We start from the raw sequence: 22,002 nt of genomic DNA, 5'->3' as shown, positions 1-22,002 counted from the left end.
CAACCTCTGCTTTAGATGTTTAGACTCTGAATTCTTAGGAACTGAATTCTTACATGTCAGGCATGAAGGAAATAACAAACTTTCAGAGAATTCTTTCGTTCTTACTACTCAGGTACTTAAACTCTTTGTGCTGATTAGGGGAAGCAGTGCGGAAAAGAACCACACAGGGCTGAGAGGCAAACTTATTCTACCTATAAAGTAAGATGCAGCTGCCCAATGAACAACAAAAAAAGGCTCTGAGGGCTGGGATGGAGAAGTGACTAAGAATTAAGAATAGAGTTCGTAGGTGCTGAAGGCTTTTCAGGAAAAGAGGAGAGATTAAGCCATTTATGTTGCTGGAGAAGAGGAATTTTAGGAAAGAGGAGATGGTGAGCTGTGTAATCCCATCTTTCACATTCTCAAAAAAAATATTTAGGGAGAGACCCACATTACATTTCAAGAATTTGGGGGATTGGATTTTAACTATGGATATATCACCATGCTAATCAGGATATACTTAGATGAATCAGCTTCAACTTGTTATACACATGCTAAAGTATACATCATGACCATTCTGAGATATGGCCCCATGTAATTTGTTTCTAATAACCATTAAAGAACCAAAGTTTAAGAATAAATGAATTCCTTTTCCTTTGTAGATTAGAGCAGAGTCAAATATATGCCTATAATCATGTCACTCATTCAAATTCTGAAATCCTTTTTTTTTTTTTTTTTAAGAGGTGGCAATGAGGTAGAGGCATACCTAGCAGAGAGGCACTTGAATTTAACCTGAGTGGAATATGCAACAGCAGTTAGAATCATTTCCCATAATGGAATTCCAATGATTAAAACAATCTACCCAGGAGAAAAAGGAATGGGGTGGAAGTGAGAAATCAGGGATTCAGAATGGCAACCTTAGAAAAAGCTCCCACTCACAAGAAATATCCACCCACCTCTCTGTGTCTAATCCTACAGTCAACTCCCCCACCCTCCAAACTCTAGTACCAAGTCTTTCCATATTTAGAAGGCACATAAGAAACATTAGATCCATAGCTCACTAGGGCAAAATCAAAATTGCTTCTGATCTTCCCGTACCTTCATATTTCAGGAACTATTTTTGTTTTGTTTCGCTTTGCTTTGCATCCAATTTTCCCTGAAACCAGCTTCCTTCTCTATGCTCATGTTCTCCCATAACTACAATCACCAATGGATTCACGTTCCTAAACTGGGACCTATACTCTGAAAAAGGTTTGAAAAAATATATGTGAGAGAAAAACTCTGACAGATTATAACTCTGAAAGATTATTAAACATCATACCTGCTTGACTTTTTCCTATGAACTGTTAGCCAAGTATCAGACCCGTTTTTAGATTTGGATTCCTGCATAATTCCTTGGATAACTTACCCTAACATTACTCTCATTTTTGGACACTGTCTTGACCTCCAATATACTCAGTTTTGTTCACCCATCTCTTGGCCAGTTATAACTCTCTTCTTTTAGACTCCAGGATAACTCTGCCCCTACTCTCTTTCTAATACTCCATTCCCCAAACCAATCCCATCTTTAACTCTCCTGTTACTTCACTGTTGAGTCACCAGGGAAATGAGAAAAGCTAGGCTAGAACATGAGGACCAGCCCAGAACGATGTGAGGGCAAGTATGGCATACAAGAGAACATGTCTTGAGAAGTTCATATAGACAGGGGCCATGGGTACCATGAATTAATTCAGGAAGAATCTGGGCTGGCATCTAAGATCTAGATCCAACCAAAAGAGATATATATGACACAGAGTTTGAGCCAACCAGCTGGAGGTTGACTATGAACACAGATGCAAGTTAGTCATGATGAAACAAGCTAAGGGGGTCAGGGATCCAGATTAAAATAGTGATGGGCAGGATGGGCTACTGGGTAGATTCTGGATCAAGAAACCTAAAAATCATTTTAGTATGGTATAAACCAACAGCCCAAACAGGAAGATGTGAATGATCCTAGGGCAAGGACAGGGTACCTCCTACTCTGGTAATAAGAAACCTCCCTTCTTGGTTTAAGAAACCTTGGTTGCTTTGCAGAGTGAATCAGCACTATAAAGGTACTTTTGTTCAATAACTTTAACAGAGAGCTACAGACTTTTATTTAACACTCATAATTAAATTTCCTAAACATATTGTACCCAATTATACAATATATTTGCCTTAGTGATAGTTTCTTTCCCTAAAGTATGTGAGCATCGTTGCATACAATGTCTGCTCATTCAAAACTTTTCCATAATTCAATGTGAACTGAATAGCAATTATTTACTCTATAATAAAGAAATTTGTCTAGCTAAATTTTTCTAAATAATTTCTCACACAACAAAATGTTAAATGCTATCATCTGCCAAGTTCTATGCATATTTCATACCCTATTGGTGGGATCTGGAATGAGTAGGTAAGGAGGCTAAGGGAAAAGAAATCATTGACTCAAGCTCTGTACCACAGTTATAGTGAAGAATGCAGATTTTTTTCCCCCCATTTTGGCCAGCACTGCTGCTGCTGAGTATGTTAGATTACCTTATTTCCTCACTCTACCCTAATGTCAACTCTTTGTGTCCTACATAAGCATAAAAGGGCTAATTGTGAAGTTGTGGGTAAGGCTACATGAGCTCCTCTGAAAAATGTGTATAAAGAAGCCCATTATAATTAAGACAATTTACACAGCCCTGAAATCCTCAAAAGGCCCCAGGCTTGGTTTGGTTTGGTACCAGGATATATCAATTTGATAGCCAACAGTCATTGCTTATTTCATTTCTTTTCAATAAAGAGAAGCCTTCTGGCATACTACTCCTGCATGCTATATCACCATGCTATCACAACAGTTTGATGAGTTTACACTGATTTAAGCAGCAGTCAACATAAAATGATAGAAACTGGACTGACATGAGGACAGGACAGCCATTTTTACCTTGGCAAAAAAAAAGGGGGTAAAGCTGGCTTCTCTTCCTTTAACAATGCAGTGCTCCCTCCTTATCTTGTTTCTTTTAACTTCTGTCCACTAGAAAATATTCAAAAACAGGTAAAGAATATCATGAAGATCTAAAATTACATATACATTCAAGTAAGGCACACAAATGGCCAAAAGTCATAGGAAAAGTTACTCAGCATCACTAATATCACAGAAATGCAAATCAGAACCACAGTGAGATATCACTTCACACCTGTTAGAATGGCTATTATCAAAAAGATAGGAGAGGGCTTCCCTGGTTGCGCAGTGGTTAAGAATCCACCTGCCAACACAGGGGACACGGGTTCGAGCCCTGGTCCGGGAAGATCCCACATGCCACAGAGCAACAAAGCCCGTGTGCCACAACTACTAAGCCTGCATTCTAGAGTCTGCGAGCCACAACTACTGAGCCCATGTGTCACAACTACTGAAGCCTGTGTGCTCTAGGGCCTGTGTGCCGCAACTCCTGAGCCCGCGTGCTGCAACTACTGAAGCCCATGCACCTAAAGCCCATGCTCCACAACAAGAGAAGCCACTGCAATGAGAAGCCCGTGCACCGCAACAAAGAGTAGCTCCTGCTCGCTGTAGCTAGAGAAAGCCTGTGCGCAGCAAGGAAGACCCAATGTAGCCAAAAATAAATTTTAAAAATAAATAAATAAATAAAAAGATAGGAGATATCAAGTGTTCTCAAGGGTGTGGAAAAAAGGGAACCCTTGTACACTGATGGTGAGAATATAAATTGGCATGGACATCATGGAAAACAGTATGGAGGTTCTTCAAAATATTAAAAATAGAACTAGTATATGATCCAGCAATCCAGCATCTGGTTATCTATCCAAAGGAAATGAAATCAGTTCCTCAGAGAGAAATGTGATCTCCCATGTTTCTTGCAGTATAATTCACAAAAGCCAAGATATGGAAACAACCTAAGTGTCTGTCCACAGATTAACTGATAAAGAAAACGTGACATACATAGAGTGGAATATTATTCAGTCATAAAAATGAAGGAAAAACATGGAACATTTGGAACAACATGGGTGAGTGTGGAGGACATCATGCTAAGTGTTATTTCAATTATCTGCCAGGCATAGAAAGACACACAGTGTATGATCTCACTTATATATACATGAGAAATATATATAAATATATATGTATGGAATCTAAAAAAAGTCCAACCCATGGAACCAAACATTAGAATGATGATTGCCAAGGGTTCAGGGATGGGGGAAATGGGGCGATGTTGGTCAAAGGGTACAAAGTTTCAATTAGAAGATGAATAAATTCTGGGAAACTAATGTATAGCATGGCAACTATAGTTAATAATACTGTATGGTGTACTTGAAATTTACTAAGAGAGTAAATCGTAAGTGTTCTCACCACACACATACCCAAAAAGGTAACTATGTGAAGTAATGGATGTCTTAATTAACTTGCTTATAGTAATCATTTCACAATCTAAACATATGTTAAATCATTACACTGTAAACCCTAAACAAATTACAAACACAAACTAATAGTTTGTTTTCTCTATCAATATTAAGTAGAAAATATTTATTTTTAAAAGTGCGTTTAGTTGCCAAGATATGGAAGCAAACTACATGTCCATCAACAGATGAATGGATAAAGAAGATGTGGTTTATACATACAATGGTATACTACTCAGCCATAAAAAAAGAATGAAATTTTGCCATTTGCAGCGACATGGATGGCATGTTGGGGGGCATTGTGTTAAGCAAAGTAAGTCAGACAGAGAAAGACAAATACTGTATTATATAACTTATATGTGGAATCAAAATTACAACAAACTAGTGAATGTAACAAAAAAGAAGCAGACTCACAGACATCGAGAACCAACTAGTGGTTACCAATGGGGAAGGGAGGGGCAAGATAGGAGTGGGGGAGTGGGAGGTACAAACTATTGGGTATAAGATATGCTCAAGGATGTGTTGTACAACACAGGGAATATAGCTAATATGTTGTAATAACTATAACTGGAAGGTAGCCTTTAAAAATTGTATACAGGCTTCCCTGGTGGCGCAGTGGTTGAGAGTCCACCTGCCGATGCAGGGGACACGGGTTCGTGCCCCGGTCTGGGAAGATCCCACATGCTGCGGAGCGGCTGGGCCCGTGAGCCATGGCCACTGAGCCTGCGCGTCTGGAGCCTGTGCTCCGCAGCGGGACAGGCCACAGCAGTGAGAGGCCCGCGTACCGCAAAAAAAAAAAAAAAAAAAATTGTATACAAATTTTTTAAAAAATTAAGTGGATTTAGGATTAGAAACCCCAGAAACACTAAATAGTATGGGGTGAGCTAAGGAAGAGGAGCCCAGAAAGCCAGAAAGGCACAGAGAAAGAATGGTCAGAGAAGCTCAGAGACAGCCATAAAGAACTCTGTCATGAAAGCAGAAGGGTTACAGATTTTTTTTCCCAAGAAGAGTATATTAAATATGGCAGAAGAAACTTGCTCAATAAAGAAATTGAATATAAAAAGGCCTGAAAGTGACCATCAGCAATGAAAATTAGGACAATGTTAATTTTCGTCATAAAGTAGCTTCAGCAGAGTTGAAAAAGGCGGATAAGGTATGTGGTATGTATGTATGAATAGAGAGGATCTGCACTTCAGATGGAAATGGGAGTGAGGGCTGTCACAAAAATGACAGGGGACAGCCAAAGAGAAGAATTCTAGGGAAACAAGGTCAAGGAAGACTTTTTTAAGAGTTGGAGAAAGAAGTATATTCATTGCCTAAACAAAAGGAGCCAGGAGAAGAAAACAGATTAAAGACATAGTTGACAGAGAAGAGTGCTAAGTCCATTCTGAATCCTACCTATGTGTTCAACTATCACCTAGATTCTGGGACTAATTCTTTGTCCAAGTCAGCCTTGCTGATTTCTGCCACTTTCTGTTACAGGCACTAGTTCCTGGGCTCTGACTTTATCCCTTGTGACCAAGCCCTTAACTTGAGCCCTAATTATTCAATACAAATTATTCTACTATTTGAAGTTCCCACCTTGATTAATATCCAAGAATCCTTGTTCTCTCTAGAAATGAGATTTTCACTTCATGCTCCACTTCCTTCTCAGATGTGGTATATATGCTTTTAACTGCCTAATCTCATAGCCATTTCCCCATCCCCTTCTTCTTGGTTAATATAGCCCCAATTCTAATCACGTGATTGTTAAGGGATATGATAACATATGTGTTAAGGGAAACTGAGCCCCTTGCCATCCCACGAAGAGGAATTTTACTTAGCACGGTTAGTTATGCTGTTTTCAAAGGGGATATGTCAAAATTCTCATCTGCGGCTGGTCTTCTAGGAAAGGAGAAGCCCCAGAAGAGATTTCAACTTTCTCTACTTTACGTAGCTGTGTCTACACAGAATACCTGGTATGAGGACACATCCAGTGATGATGAAAAAGCAAGACAGGACTGCTGAGCAAAAAGAGGGAAAAAATCTGGGTCACTGGAATATTGTTTTTTGTTTGTTTTTAACATCTTTATTGGAGTATAATTGCTTTACAGTGGTGTCTTAGTTTCTGCTTTATACCAAAGTGAATCAGCTATACATATACAAATATCCCCATATCTCCTTCCTCTTGCGTTTCCCTCCCACCCTCCCTATCCCACCCCTCTAGGTGGTCACAAAGCACTGAGCTGATCTCCCTGTGCTATGCGGCTGCTTCCCACTACCTATCTATTTTACATTTGGTAGTGTATATATGTCCATGCCACTCTCTCTGTTTGTCCCAGCTTACCCTTCCCCCTCCCTGTGTCCTCAAGTCCATTCTCTATGTCTGCGTCTTTCTTCCTGTCCTGCCCCTAGGTTCTTCATGACCTTTTTTTTTTAGATTCCATATATATGTGTTAGCATACGCTATCTGGTTTTCTCTTTCTGAGTTACTTCACTCTGTATGACAGACTCTAGGTCCATCCATATCACTACAAATAACTCAATTTTGTTTCTTTTTATGGCTGAGTAATATTGTTGAAGCTCTGAATTCGCTACACCCGGAATTGCCTACCTTCAGTCTTCTGGTTTCATGAGATAATTTCCTTTCTTGGATTCATTTTATTGGAGTTTCTGTTTCTTTAAACAAAAAGTATTCTAAGTGGCTTATTGTGGAAGTAAAGGTCAAGAAAAAACTGATTTTACTGAGGTCATACTACATATCAGATATTTCATATGCATTATTTGATTTAATTTTTATAACAACCTGGTGAGGTTCATACTTGCTCCCCATGTAAAGATGGGTCTGACCCAAAAGCCTGCATTTCCCCAGAAGTTGGAAGTCCTGACACAAAATTCTAGTATGTATCATTTAAGTGTTGCTTCTCAACTTCCCCGATACCAGTTTCCTAGGTTCAAACTTTTGTCTTATGAATATCAAAGTTCTGCAATAGAGCATAGGGCTATGAACGCAGAGAAATAAAACTGGCTGTTCACACCTTAGTATATTTATTAGCTGGGTAAACTAAGACATTACTTGGGTCCTAGATTCTGTATTATTACCTGTAAAAGACAATAACAGTACCTACCCCCAAAGGGTTGTTGTATTAAATTAGATGATGCCTGCATAACATTTAGCAAATACCATCACCGATTTAGTCATGTAACAAGTGTGTCTTTATTCGTATTAATACTGCTACTGTAAAATATACAGTCAATTTTTTAAAATCACATCATAGAAGTTTAAACTATAAGAGACCGCAGAGATGAAATTTTGTGATATCCCTGCCGTCGAGAAGTAATATTAACCTAATTCAAAGACTAGCTCAGGGTAAAATATATAAATGACCTTTTTATGAGTTATTTTTAAAAAGCTAAATAGAATGAATTTATATCACCATTATGATAACGATCATATAGAATTAATGGCCAGTTAACTAAACATTGTAACATAGCTACATGGAGTATAGAAGAAGAATACATCTAGTTAAAATTTAAGAACACGATGATCTTAACTGCATTTTACCATATCTGGCTGACAACTTTGTAGTGTTGTACAGTTGAAAGAACACTGAACTTGGAATCAAAATAAGAAGCTGGGTTCAAGTTCCTTCTCCATTATTTATTAGGTCTGTAACTTTGTGCAAGTCATTTACCATCTCTAAATCTCAGCTTCTTTATCTTTAAAATGGGAGTGATGATTTAACCCTTTGTTTATCTCATAAGATGATTCTGAGAATCAAAGTATATGCAGAAGACTTTCATACATTGAAACGTGCAGTATACATGTAAGGGAAATAATAAAAATTTTAGTATACACAAATGGTGGAAACTTCAGACTCTGCATTCTGTAACATGTTCTTTAAATTTTTATCCTTGGGATGTTACTCGTTACTTATTCTGAAGCCTCAGCAGCCTTTCTGAAACTGCACAGAACTAACACGGCACAGTACCACAGATGGCTGTAGGTTCAACCAGAGCCTTCTGAGGATGATGATCTTTGAAGATTTTCCACCTATAGAGCTGTTCTCACTTTGCTCACTTTAGCTGATAGAATCAAGCTACAAGCTTAACATGTGATAGTCAGTTTGAGTCAAGGTTGGAAATCACTCAATCAAGAAACCACTCCATCACTGTCTATAAAACAAATGGATTAGAGAAGAAAAACCAAGATGACTCAGACTCAATTCTGAAAGTGTTTTTAATGGGGCATTGATTCAGCCTCTACTGAATATTTACTAAAAATAAAAAATGATATTGGCAATACTTTTTGTGGCATCTCTTCCAGACAGCTGTGACATTTGAGGAACACTTGGAACACTGCATATAAAAATTCTATAAACAATAGACTCATCCTTGTCTATTATTATTTTTCTCATTCCAAAGGCCTTGAATAAATGAGCTATTTTCCAGGAATGTCAGAAAGCTCTAGAAATTAGTAAACTGGGCACCACTACTCACAATCTATTATTGCAATTTTCAGTTAGTAGAAAAGTCCAGAATCCCTCTTCCCCATAGAAACTACGCTTTAATGCTGGCTAGATTCTCAGACTTGTCCAAAACGTAACAGCAAGCTCCGTGTGAGACAAAATGGGAAGGGGATGCTCAGAAAGTTAAGGAAATCATTGACAGCACTGACAGTGGACACTATATAAGAGTCAGAACAAACCAGGGGCAAGAGGGTCATGTACCACTACTGGAGGCCATGTTTGAGGAGGAATATGTCCAGAAAAGACCAGCAAATCATGTATAAACCACAAGTTATCTCTCTCTTTCCCTTTATAGCCAAGCATCCAAAAGGAATAGTCTACATTGATTGACTATGGCCTATTCATTGAAAAATTTATAATATTTGATAATACAAAAGGAGATAACCAGTTTGGAGGTATTACAAACTAAAATAATATCTAGGACTACAATTATTTGGTTTTAGGGAATGCAAATGCCCAACTTTTCACAGAAATATCACATTTTTTTTGAGATTATTATATCAATTTATTATCCCACCAGCAGCATATAAATTTTTACACAGGTCTCTATTCTTCCCAATACTTGATGTAGTCAGATTTTTTGATTTTTGTCAATCTAATGGGTATAAAGTTATATCTGATTATATTCTTAACTTGCACTTTCCTGATTATTAAAGAGATTGATTCATTTTTTTCATTTATTCCTCATTTTCATGTATGTTCATGTCATTCGTCTATTTTTCTATTAGGTTGCTTATATTTCTTATTGATTTATAAAGGTTATATATATATTTATAAAGATATATAAGTACAGGAAACTAATCCTGTGTTAGTTAAATGTGTTGTAAATTGTATCTCCAGTTTACCACTTGTCTTTTTATTTATGTACCTTTTGATGAACAGAAACTCTTCAATCCAATGTAGTTAAATTTATCAGTCTCTTCTCCTATGTTAGCATGTTTTATTTCTTGTTTAAGAAGTCTGCCCTTAACCAGAAGGCATGAAATACTCTCCTACATATTCTTTTTAAAGTTTCAAACATTTCACATTTAAGCTCTTAATCCACATGGAATTGATTTCTGAGCATGCTGTGGTCCTCGAATAACTTTTCAATTCATGCATTTTTAATTGTGCTGTAGTCCTTCCCCCAAATTTCTCTGGCTCAAGTCACAACTAGCCTTCATGTCATCAAATCCAATGTGGTATTTCTTGTCTCTCATTTTTCTTTTTAGCATTTAAGATTCTCCAGAACCCTTTCCTTCTTGAAATCGTGTTCCATTTCATCTGTGACATTACTCTTCCTTGACCTTCCTTCCACCTCTTGATCTTATCTTCTTTGGCCTTCATAGATTTCTTCATTTATATCCTAAATGATGATGTGACCAAGGTCTCCATCTTCAACCACTGCTCTTCTCATCTATTTAGTCTTTCCCAGGATCTTCCCCATACCCATCGTTTAAATAGATACATATCTTCTAACAACTCACACATGCGTTAAATTCAGCTCAGGTCTCCTCTATCCATAATGCTTGAGCCAAGTGCCTACTGGACACTGATGTTGGGATATCCCAAAGACATTTCAAAATAAACATTTTCAAAAGAGAACCTTTCTTCCATCCTTTCACCTTCCAAAATCTGCTCCTCTTGCTTCATTCACTAACAGTGAGATTCACAGCATCCTCTACCTGGTTAACAAATCAGAACTAGGAAGCCATCCTATACTTTTTGCCTTGCCATCATTCTCCTTCATCTTTTACACCTAATCAATCACCTAGACCTATGGATTCTTTTACCTAAATAGCTCTCACATGTGCAGACTCCTCTCTATTCTCTCTTATGCTTCCTTAGCTCAAGGACCCATCACTTTTTACTTGGGTTTTTGCGGTAGCCTTCTAAATTGTCTTCCTGGAGCCAGGCTGGTCCTCAGAAACCATCACCTGCAACTGTCTGAATGATCTCTATAAAAAGCAAATCTGACGATGAGGCAGGAAGGGAACACCCTCTCCTCATATACACAATATTCCTACACCCCTCAACCCTCACATTGCTCCAGCCCACACTTCCAGGCACAACACTCCACACAGAGATGGCCATCAATCCTCCTGCTATTACCATCATAGAAACTTCTGTTGAGCTGCTATCCTTGGATTAGGAGGGATGTTTTGCCTGCCAGTCCTTACTTCTGCCAGTTCCTGGCCCACTCAGCTGCTACCCACAGCATGGATTCTCACCTCAGCCACTTTTCTCTCTACCTAAATTAACACTCTTATCTCTGGATTTCCCTCACAACTAAAATATTCTGTAAATTCTAAATTCTTTACCACATGTTCTCCTGACCTTAGACAAAATCTGACTCTCACCTGAAGATATCATCAATCATCTCAGGTCTTATCCAAGACCCACTATAAGGTCTGCATAAAGTCACTGCCATCCTTGCTCCTACTACCTTCAGGCCGTGACTGTTCCATGAGGCTATTCATCTACAAACTGAGGTCTTTTCAATCTCCATCCAACAAGGAGGATCAACAGCAGTTTGCTTTCACCTGGAGTGGACAACAATACATATTACAGTCTTGCTTAAAGCCTAAATTACTGCTCTTGATCTCTCATAATGTAGTCCAAAAGAGCTCTGATAATCTTGACATTTTCACAAGCACCACACTGACATTTTATTGATGAATCTGAAGAGTAGGAAGTGACATTACACGTGCCACTGGTAAGATGCACGTGCACCAGAGGGTGACAGATAAACCTTAAAATGATTCAAGATCCTGACGTATCGGTGAGGATTTTAGAAGTTCATTGTCTGCAGATATTCTTGGATATCTTCTCAAAGCTAATGGACAGGCTCACACGTTGCCTGTTCTACTACTAAGAAAGAAGCATAACACTTAAAAGGCCTCCTTATATTTTAGATAGAGATTATACCACATTTGGAACTACTGCTCCTCTACATTTATAGGGTAATATGGACACAGCTTCCAAATTTGATTAGAGACAGAGAAAGAGAAAGAGAGGGCTCTGCAGCAGATTAAGGCTGCAGTGCAAGCAGACCTTCTACTTGGCCACCTTACACACAAGCTTCCATTTTTCTAGAGATATTCCAGATAGATAAGAATGCTGTGTGGAATCTAAGATTTTTTTTGAGCAAGGTCATCTGATATAGAACAGAGAATGAGTAAAAAAAACAGTTTCTGGCATATTACCGGTAGAGACAAAGTGCATGGGCCCTAGTAGAAGCTAAATGGAAGACCATGGGAAATCAATTGATAATGCAACTGAAAATGCCCATCATAACTGGTTATTTTCAGACCCCTTATGCCATAAACACAGTACAAATCCATAGAAGAGTGTAACTGGGAATTGAGTCCTAAAAGGCCCAAATGGTACAAGTTAACATGAAAAAGTGGCTCAGACCTACCCTTTTCCTCCATTCACACATATGGTCCCATGAGGCATTCCTTATAGCCTGATAGGTCAGCTCTACATGTTGAGGTAAGCCAGAAATTTACTGATGATACATTATAGCCTAAGTCAGAGGTGGCTCTGAAAGATGGCAGTGAGGCAAACTGAACAGTATACCTGGTCATCAGCATCATGTGGAGGAAGAATCAAAAGCTCAGACTGCTCAGCGATGAAGGGAAAAAGTTCTGGGTAATACCACCAGACAGGAAGAAGTGTTGAACAAGATGAGGGGAATCTAGAATAACTGGTGGAGGACACAAATGATATATTTCCTATTTGGGCTTCTGACCAACTACAGCAGCAGGGACTATGGCTTATCCCACAATCTCTTCCATTGCAAGTCTTTCTTTTCTTAAGTTGTGACCAACAACTTTGAAGATCCACTGACAGAACAGAGAGGACTCAGTATGGGACGCTACAGTGAGCACATTCTACTGCAAGCACCCATGACTGCATGAGAGCTTTCCCTGGAGCTTGTTCAACCTACTGGCCAATCTGGAAATGTTGGGGAGTTAATATCCCTAAGAACAGCCTTCAAATCACTTACAGATGGAATCTGATGGATAAATAACTTGGCTTCCTTACCTCTCAGGTATCACAATTATGAGGCATGCTCTCCACAGTCTTCCAGGGTTCTACAGAGGGATTGAGCTCCAGCTGTTCAAAGAGATAACCTGGTCATTAATACATTCTGTACTTAGTTTCTTACCTTCCCAACCTTTCTTCTCCACTCTCCGCTGATCATGTCCTAAATAAAACACTTTCACTCAAATTCCTGCCTCAAGATCTACTTCTGAGGAATCCAACTGAAGACAATATGAGCTTTATTTCAGATCCTCAGATACTCCCTGCTCTGTTTCCTCTCTGGTACATTCTCCCCACCCCATCAACCTCCACCTCTTGGTTCTCCTAGCTAAGTTTTGTTTGCCTTTTTAGTCTTAGTATAAAGATTATTCCCTTAAGAAGTATGACTCTAATCCCAGGACATTTTAGATTCCGGAAATACATGTTCTCATAGCTTTCCATATGTCCCTTATCCTAGTACCAGATTTGTTGTTATTGTCAGTCTTTATTTTCCTATTGACTGTAAGTATTAAGAAGACAGGGATGATGTCTTTGTTCACAACAAATCCCAAATGTCTAGCATAGGCCAGTACATAGTAAGAACTCAATAAATATTAGTTGAATAAAGTCACTTACAAACTAAACTTATTATAAAGGCTCCCCTCTACCACAGTTTAGGACAGAAAGTCTTATTGTCCTCTCCAATCACTCCTCTAGCTATTCTCCTAGATGCACTCTTCAGTCCAAGAAATTAAACTGCTGGCAATTTCCTACCCACATTATAACCAGTCATATTGTCAAGATTTGCCCATTTGTTCCTTCTGCTATTACAGTATCTCCATCCTCTCTACCCACCTTATTTCTACCCATCCTTCAAGTCCCAAACTATAACCATCACTGGAAATCTTTCTCTAATGCCCCAGTAATACTTAGAAGTCTCTCTTTGCTCCCAAAGAATCTTGAGCATAAATGCATCATAATTATTTCATGTACTATAATCAGTTAAAACTAATTTCTCCCCCCAAGACCTTTAAGCTACCCAACAAATTAATCTTTGAGTGTTTTATTTTTATACAATGTCTACCAATGTTCCTGGGGGAAAAAGTAGGTGCTCAAAAATATTTTCCAGCTGAATATGAAATATTATTAAACAGCTAGGGATGTTTGGTCTTGAAAGGAGAATTCTTAAGGAAGTCAGGACATCTGTTCTCAAGTGTGCAAGTGCCAGCTAAAGAAAAAAGTAAGCATCATAACTGAGCTGCTCTTTGCAGTGTATTATAGCTAATTGCATTCTGACTTTGCAGATGCTGGGAATGTTAAAAGGAAAGAAAAGAAAAAAAGCTTGTTGGTTGCAACACCTGCTGATGTGTGTATTTCCTTATATCAATTACTAAATACTGCTGTTGGCAGTTGTTAACAGTTTGATGTGTACCTGTATTTAGTAATCTAGCTGCCTGGGTTCAAATACCAACTCTGTCTCTTAATAGCTGTATGACCTTGGGCATTGTAACATTCAAGGCCTCAGTTTCCACATCTGTAAAGTGGAGTTGATAAAAGTGCCTAACTCCCAGGGTTGTTGTGAGGGATAAATGAAGTAACATATGTGAAACACTTAAAATAATATGTGTTACAGAGATGTTTGCTATAATAAAAATTAATATTTTTATTAAATCCACTAGGTAAAAGCAGGTCCAGTAAGTGTGAGTATTAGAAAGCATACTTTGATTCAATTGAAAAATGACTTTCTGATGATTTAGGCTATCCAACAGTGTAATTAGCTGTCTTGCAATGGTAAATATTACACCACTGGAAATGATACCATCTAACCAAGCAGTGGCTACCTATTCTGGAAAATAGTAGAGATTACTTTTTTAATTTTAAGATATTCTGATTCCATAACTTCCCCAGAGCCACCTTGTGATAGCAAGTGACAATTTATATATAATATCTTTACTAAGAATCTCAAATCTCTTAAATTTTTAAACTTTTTTCTCCCTTTCAGAGGTAGAAAACTAAATATTGATCCAAGTTGGCAAAAGAGAAGATTTATCTTTAACTATTTCTTTAGTGTCTCTTTGAACTAGATAATAGCCATAACTATTTATCTGAAGAGGACACTGCTACAGGCTGGCTTGAACCATAACAGAACATGAGCACCAACTTTCTGTCTGCCAATATTATTCCTTAGCTGAGATCCTTTCTGGGTTTCACAGTCTAGATAACACATACTGGAGGGTCATAATATTGATACTCAGTTTACCATGTGCATAGGTAGGAGGATCTTGCAGAAAAGAAAGTTTGAAAAATATGACAAAGTATAAGGAAGTTCTAAATTCTCATTTAATACTTTGCAAGAACCTGCATGTCCCATAAAGAAAAGTCAAACAACAATTTACTAAGGCCCACTTCTGAGGTTTGGTCTGGAAAGAAGCACTGTTTTTTTTCCAATGTTCCATATTATCCAGTACCCCCGGCCCACCACCACTCTCCTCCCCAGATATGTATCTAACCGTGGACACACAGGAACTCTATGTAGAAACAGAACTCTATTTTTTCTCCTGACAAAGCTATTATATTATATTGTATTCCTTGTTTCACCACCATTTTTATATTTTCTAGCAGTATTCTAGGTTGCATAAATCCAAGATTTAGAAAAAGAAATTGGTACAGAGGTTGAACTGAATCACTCAAGCAGAAGAATCACTATGAAAGTTCTCTAATGACAGTGCAGGAATTGAAATTCAATAATAAATTTCTAAAAAATTTGTAGGTTTTATTGCACTATTCTTTAAATGCAAACTTCATAGAAAACTAAAACTTCCATTAGCACAGAATAGTTCTCTCCCAAAAGAATGAAGACAAGTTGTAATCCTAAAAGGACAGCTTTACTAAGCTAATTGCACATATATATTTTTTAAATTGTCACCATACTCCCCTCTCTTCTGTTGTGTACTAATTAAAATTTGCTTCTTAGAAAACACTATTTGCAGTTTCTGTTTGGAACTCTTAAGTGGTATTATTTATAAGGTGGCTTTCCCCAGACCAAGTCCATATAATAGTCTATTTCTGGTTTTACAGTCTCTCTGTTGTAACATTCTTGTCATCTGCATGTATATTAAAGGCTACGAGTATGAGGGACTTGCCTTCTAAAAGGTAAACCAACTGGTTTAACTTCCCAGAGTAATTACACATGAAAACTCTAAAACTCTCTTTGCTAGGTAGACTTTTCAATTACTTTGTCTCTTCCTTTTGTGTGAAAGAAAAAAGAAGACTCTTTGGAGGCTAGTAAACAAAGGATAGACTAGTTATGGTTGATAGAAATGTCCCCCATATTAAGTTATTAAATATATAAAATAAAATCTTTTCATGAACATTTGTTCAGAGAGTCTTCAACTTTATTTTATAATCTTGAGTTAAATTCTACTCTTTTATTTTATAATGTTGAGTAAGTCTTTTAGCCTCAACTCTTTCTCAAACCCTTCATTTCCTATACCCTATAAAAGGCAATGGAAGTCTTAGTTCATAGATTGTTTTGAGAATCCTAAATTAAAGCCGCTCGTAGACAAGTTCTGAAATTGCAGGCTTTGTACCAGGAATGTTTGTCCTGGTGAGCCACACCACCTGGGGCATGTGTGTTAGCTTCCTTCCAGCTCATTGTCCTAACTGACCGTTACCTCTCATATTATTGAATATTCCAGAGAAACAGGTATTGAAAATATGGTAGGGTTGGCCTGCCTCAGGAGGCAATCCACAGTTTCTTTTGTTTTGTTTATAAACAGAAAATGTAGTATCTGCTAGAAATTTTGATTATCTGAGTAAAAATTTGAAGAACCCTGGGAGTTTGGGGGCAGTATTTACACTATGAGGAAGTATTTACACTACCTCTATCTCCCCCCAAAACCGATCAAGAACTCACCCTATTTATGTGTAATCTGATGTGTTTATTATACTGGGCTAAATTGGGATTCCATTCTCCACAATCTCTGCCTTCCCAGAAAACAACACAGGATGCAGAACTCTTTGTTTCATCTCCTCATTTCCCTTGTACATCTTACGTGGTAGATGGTTAATGGCCTCAAATTCTTCCTATCCCAGAAAGCAGGCCTCTTTGTAATGTGACTTTGCTGCTTCTCCCATCTACAGGTGTTCATTTTTCTACTGCTTTGACTATGGGCTGTCCTGTGACTTACTTTGAGGGGACGTGGCAGAAGAGATGAGTAGTTCAGGTGTCTAGACCTCAGGAGGCCTTACAACTTCTTCCCGTGCCCTGTTGGAAGACTCCCCTGAGACTTTCAGGTAAGGAAGCCAGTCGAGACTACGGAAGAAACAGAAGTCACGTGAAGACCTGAAGTGACCCAGCTGAGAGCCAGCACCAACTGCCATCTTGGCCATTCCAGCTGACCCTCTAGCAGAAGGACAGCCACCAGAAGGGCCCAAGGCAAGGCAGCAGAAGGTGCACCTGGCCAATCCACAGAATCATGAGAAATAGTAAATCAGTCTTCTCTTAAACAAAGCCACTAAATTTTGGAGGGGTTTGTATATAGCCATAGATAACTGGTATTTCTTCTGTGAAAGTCCCATTTCCTCCAGTTCATTGTGGTTTTCTGGTGGATCTGGAATGGCAGCATATGCTTCTCACCTCTCCAGCTCTGGAGAAAGTGAGAATACAAAAGTCTGAACCTGGATCGATTCATGCTTTTCAACTTCTCCTGGCTTACCCTATGCTGCTAAGATCTGTAGCTGAGGTTTAGAGTTTTGAATCTTGAATGTGAATCATTCTTGGTCATCGGAAAAAGGTCTAATTTGGTTATTCGGGAATAAACTTCTATCTTCCAATTTTATTTACCCATAATTTTGTTGAAGATGTAGAACGATGAATACCCATGGGTTACTAGCAAACTATCTGATGTGGGAAGCAGGTTTAGGGTTTTTGGACGATGAGTCCCAGTCTATTGTTTTCATCTAATGATAGTCTTGTGGTCTATTCTCATCTTTTTGGCCCTTGCCTGGGAAGAAGGAGCCATTCTGGCAAAATGCCTTTGCAGCTTTTTGGAAGCGACACAATCTGAACATGGCCATAAGTGCAACCAATGAAATATTAGGGTCTCAAAATTACTCTGAATCTTTCTGCCACTCTGCAATGGTCATGGTGTGATTAAAAAGTAAGGGGTGAGCCACCATGGCTAGTATTTAGCAATGATTTTGTGACTTGTTTGTTCTATCTACCTAGAAACTACCTCAGAACAAAACAGGCAAGGATTTTATAAGCATATGAGTGCTGTTTTGTTATAGTCGATTCGAAAAAGAAAGATAACGATGTGGTCTAGTGGTTTCCACATGTATTTGAGTGTCAGCAACTCTGAGTTGTAATCTCATCCAACTGTCTTTCTGGCTGACTCAGATTACTTAAGAAAAATTACCTTACTTATCTTTGTCTCCTTTTACTTACCCATAAAATGGAAGAAATTGCCCTTATTGCACAGAGAAAAATTTTTAAAAATTAACTGATATTTATAAACACCCTGGAAATAAATACCATGATTATCCCCAATACACACACATATAGACAGGCACAACTACATTTTTTTTAACCCTCAAATTTCTTTTACTTCCCTCAAAATCCTAGGGAAAAATTAAGATGAGAGCAGGGAGGTTTATGATTTTTCTTTCCCCATTTTAAGGCATCTCACTCCTAGTTCAGCAGCATGGAGAAAGATTTGTTGTTAGCTCCCGTGCTGGGCAGTGATTCAAATTCCCAAGGTTAGTGGCAGCATCTCAGAGAGATTCTCAGAGATTTTCAAAGCTCCATTTTCTTTTAATTAGCTCCCTCTATGCCTCAGGGAACAAGTTCAGGGAATCAATAGGTTAGAATGAGTACAGACTTTGTTGGTATCAGGAGCTATGGTATGTTGGGACTTGTCAGACCCTGGATTCAGGTTTCAGGAGGTAAGCATCACTGGTCCAAGAACATTTAGAAAAGAGATTTCAAACAGAAGCAGCTCACCAGCTTCTGGAGACTGTCTGACTCTGATTCCCAGACAGGGGCCGCCATTACTTGCAGCCACTCGATGGCCCTACACAAGTCAGTGAAGCTCCAGGGCTTGCCCTAGAGGCCTGCAGACTGAGCCAGACACTGGTTAAGAGTTAAATCACACTTGAGAGAAGCTGCAAGCATGAATTCAGCTGAGGTGCTAAAATACTCACGGAGAGGTTCTCAACTCCACACGCTCTCTGTTCCCCAACTCTTACTATTTCTTCTGTCATAATAAGGCTTTCTCTGCACCCGGAAGATATTGAGTAACACTGACAATGTTCTTACTTTGCGGGACATAAATTTCATTTATGGCATTATTATTTTTTATTTATTATAAACATGAGCTCCACAGAGGCTGACAACAGCTTTGCTAAGAGGGATACGGTGGATTTGTTTCTAGAATTCAAACCTCAAGTGAATAGTTCCTGCTGCTTTAGGTGTTGCAATAATTGCTCTGGCACAAACTATACAGAGTCAAGGGCAGAACATTTGGGATTCTTTGCAAGCATTCATTATTTATGCTGGGAATGGAACTGCAAAATTCCTTTTTAAAAATATCTGATTAAGTGGCATGGAAAAAATAAAAAAGACAAAGCCTTAGTAATAAATCAGTCAGTAGCCAGTGTTAAGTGACAGTAAATACCGTTAGGCCCTGTTCTGTTTGAAGCTTCAAGCAGTATGACCCTGACTGTTTGTCTAAAGGATTCACAAGAAATCTGAAAAGTTGGGAAACACAGGTAAACTTATTTTTAAATTGTACGTTACATTTTCCAAAAAAACAGGCTCAAAGTATTTTTGGATGTAATACCTCTCAATTTCAAGCAATGGGTTTAATTTTGAATCTGAAAACGTACAATGAACATACACTGGATTGTCTAAAATGTCTGGAAACACAGAAAAATAATGTGCTTATTGATTTGTCGTTTGGGTGAGGTGGGTTGTTTTCTTCTTTCAGATTAGCACTTGGACCCACTGCTTTAACATTTCAAAATACTTCACCTGAAAATGTGTTTGGAAATTGAAGAAAAACATATATTGAACACATTTTGTGAAAATATGTTTAACGATGATTCCAAACTCTTTTGTATAAAGTATAATGATAAAAGATCCAACGCTGGGACTTTCCTGGTCCAGTGGTTAAGACTCTGTGCTTCCACAGCAGAGGGAGCAGGTTCGATCCCTGGTAAGGGAACTAAGATCCCGCATGCCACACGGTGCGGCCAAAAAATAATTTCTTTTAATAAATAAAAAAAATAAAGATCCAACGCTGCTCATGCCAAAAACCAAAAGTAAGGGCTTAACTAGAATCAACCAATAATTTTAACAAAGCTAGGGAAAGACAAGTGTGTGGAGAAAAAGGAAGGTGTGATTGTAGGAGGATAAAATGCTAACCAAGAGAGTTAAAAGTTACTGTATGGCACTTGACAGAGAAAACTGGGGATAGGGATTCTGTTCAATCTATGAGTACATTGGGTCAGGGGCATTTTATCAGGCCTCCACGTGTATGAGGCGAAATACCCCTCAAGGCCAACCACCTCCCTTTGCTTTAAATTCTTGCTCTTGGGGAAACCTTCATGACTGCTAATTCCTGCTTTTCAGATATCTCAAGCCTGGAAAAGAGGGTACTTTGGTTCCAATTTAGGCCTGAATTTGGTTCCAATTTAGGCCTGACTTTGGTTCCAATTTAGGTCTGGGGCACAAAAAGGATTTATATCTCTCAGCCCTTGTCCTGTTTTCAACATCCCTTCCTAATACGTGTGAGAGCAAATAAGCACCGCTAATATTTGGGATCTTAAAGCAGAGCCCTGTTAATTGTAGTGCAGAGATCAAAATATTAAACATGTAATTCCCCCTCTACCCTTTTTCTTCCCCTCAACCACAGACATTAGGCATTTCTTAACTTTGGGGATGGGAGAGAGTGAAAGGGCTGTGTCCAGACTTAGTCTCTGATACAAGAAAAGTAAGCTACAAGTCAAGTGCTTCTCTGACCCTTCCTAGTCACCCAGTAGTTATTGTTGAGCCCTTACAGTTTTTTGATAGTTAGCATAGAAAATCCATGCCATGTCTGTCCCTGGGGTTTCTATAATGGTGGAGAGATGCCAGCCAGGGAAGCCTCACTGACCTGATTGATTAGGGGTCTTTACTCTCCACTTCTCAATAGCAAAACTGAAGGACTGGTCAGCCATAATTAGAAATCCTCTGACCCTTTATTTTTGAACTATTATTACTTTTCTTCACATTTATTCAATAAATATCTCCACCTTTCTTAATTTTTCCCCAATACATGGCACAAATACTCAAAGCAATGAGGTATCCTTGTCCAGACGATGAGCGCTTGCTAAGATCATTTTATCCTATAATATGTGGACAGTAAAAAAAATGCCAACCTTTCAATGTAAGTGATAAATTAATCAAGATTCATTATAATGCATACTAGACAGCATTCTATTGTGGATTTGGTCAGGCAGCATCACTCTGCAGTACCCTCTGTGGATACTAACGAAGCAGAGTTTCTGGATCTGCAAAACTGAAGATTAGATTCTACAGTCTGATAAATTCACATACAGGCATACTCCTTTTTTATTTTCTTTTCATATCTGAAACTCTGGTTCTGCTTTTCCAGATTTTATCTTTACAGTGTTATATATCTATGAGAACTTTTAGAATAAGATTTAAACCAAACCCTGAAAAAGATAAAAGCATCATTCAAATTCCATGTTTTTCCAAAGAAAGAAAAAAGAACTTAAACTTTTTAAGTAAACAAGTGCAGTTTGAGGGTGACCTTGCTTTAACATCTGAGATCTAATCGTTTTTTTTTTTTTATGATCACATTTCAATCTTATTTATATTTTCCTTTAAATTGGTGGGTGAATTTGACAGCCCTGGAAAGAGCTGGAAAGAGGCCGTAATAGCAGTGCTGAGGGCCAAGGATTGAACAAGGTTTCCTACACCACCCCTGTATCTCAACAAGGGCTGTACCAAATGTCTAATTTTAGTATCTGGCTAAACACCAAACACCTGGAAATGGCATCCAGCCAGGGATGAACACAGAGCTAAACAGTGTGTGAG

Source organism: Pseudorca crassidens, chromosome 6, assembly GCF_039906515.1.
Source record: "Pseudorca crassidens isolate mPseCra1 chromosome 6, mPseCra1.hap1, whole genome shotgun sequence".
Lineage (NCBI taxonomy): Eukaryota > Metazoa > Chordata > Mammalia > Artiodactyla > Delphinidae > Pseudorca > Pseudorca crassidens.
Note: the sequence above shows the minus strand (reverse complement) of the source record.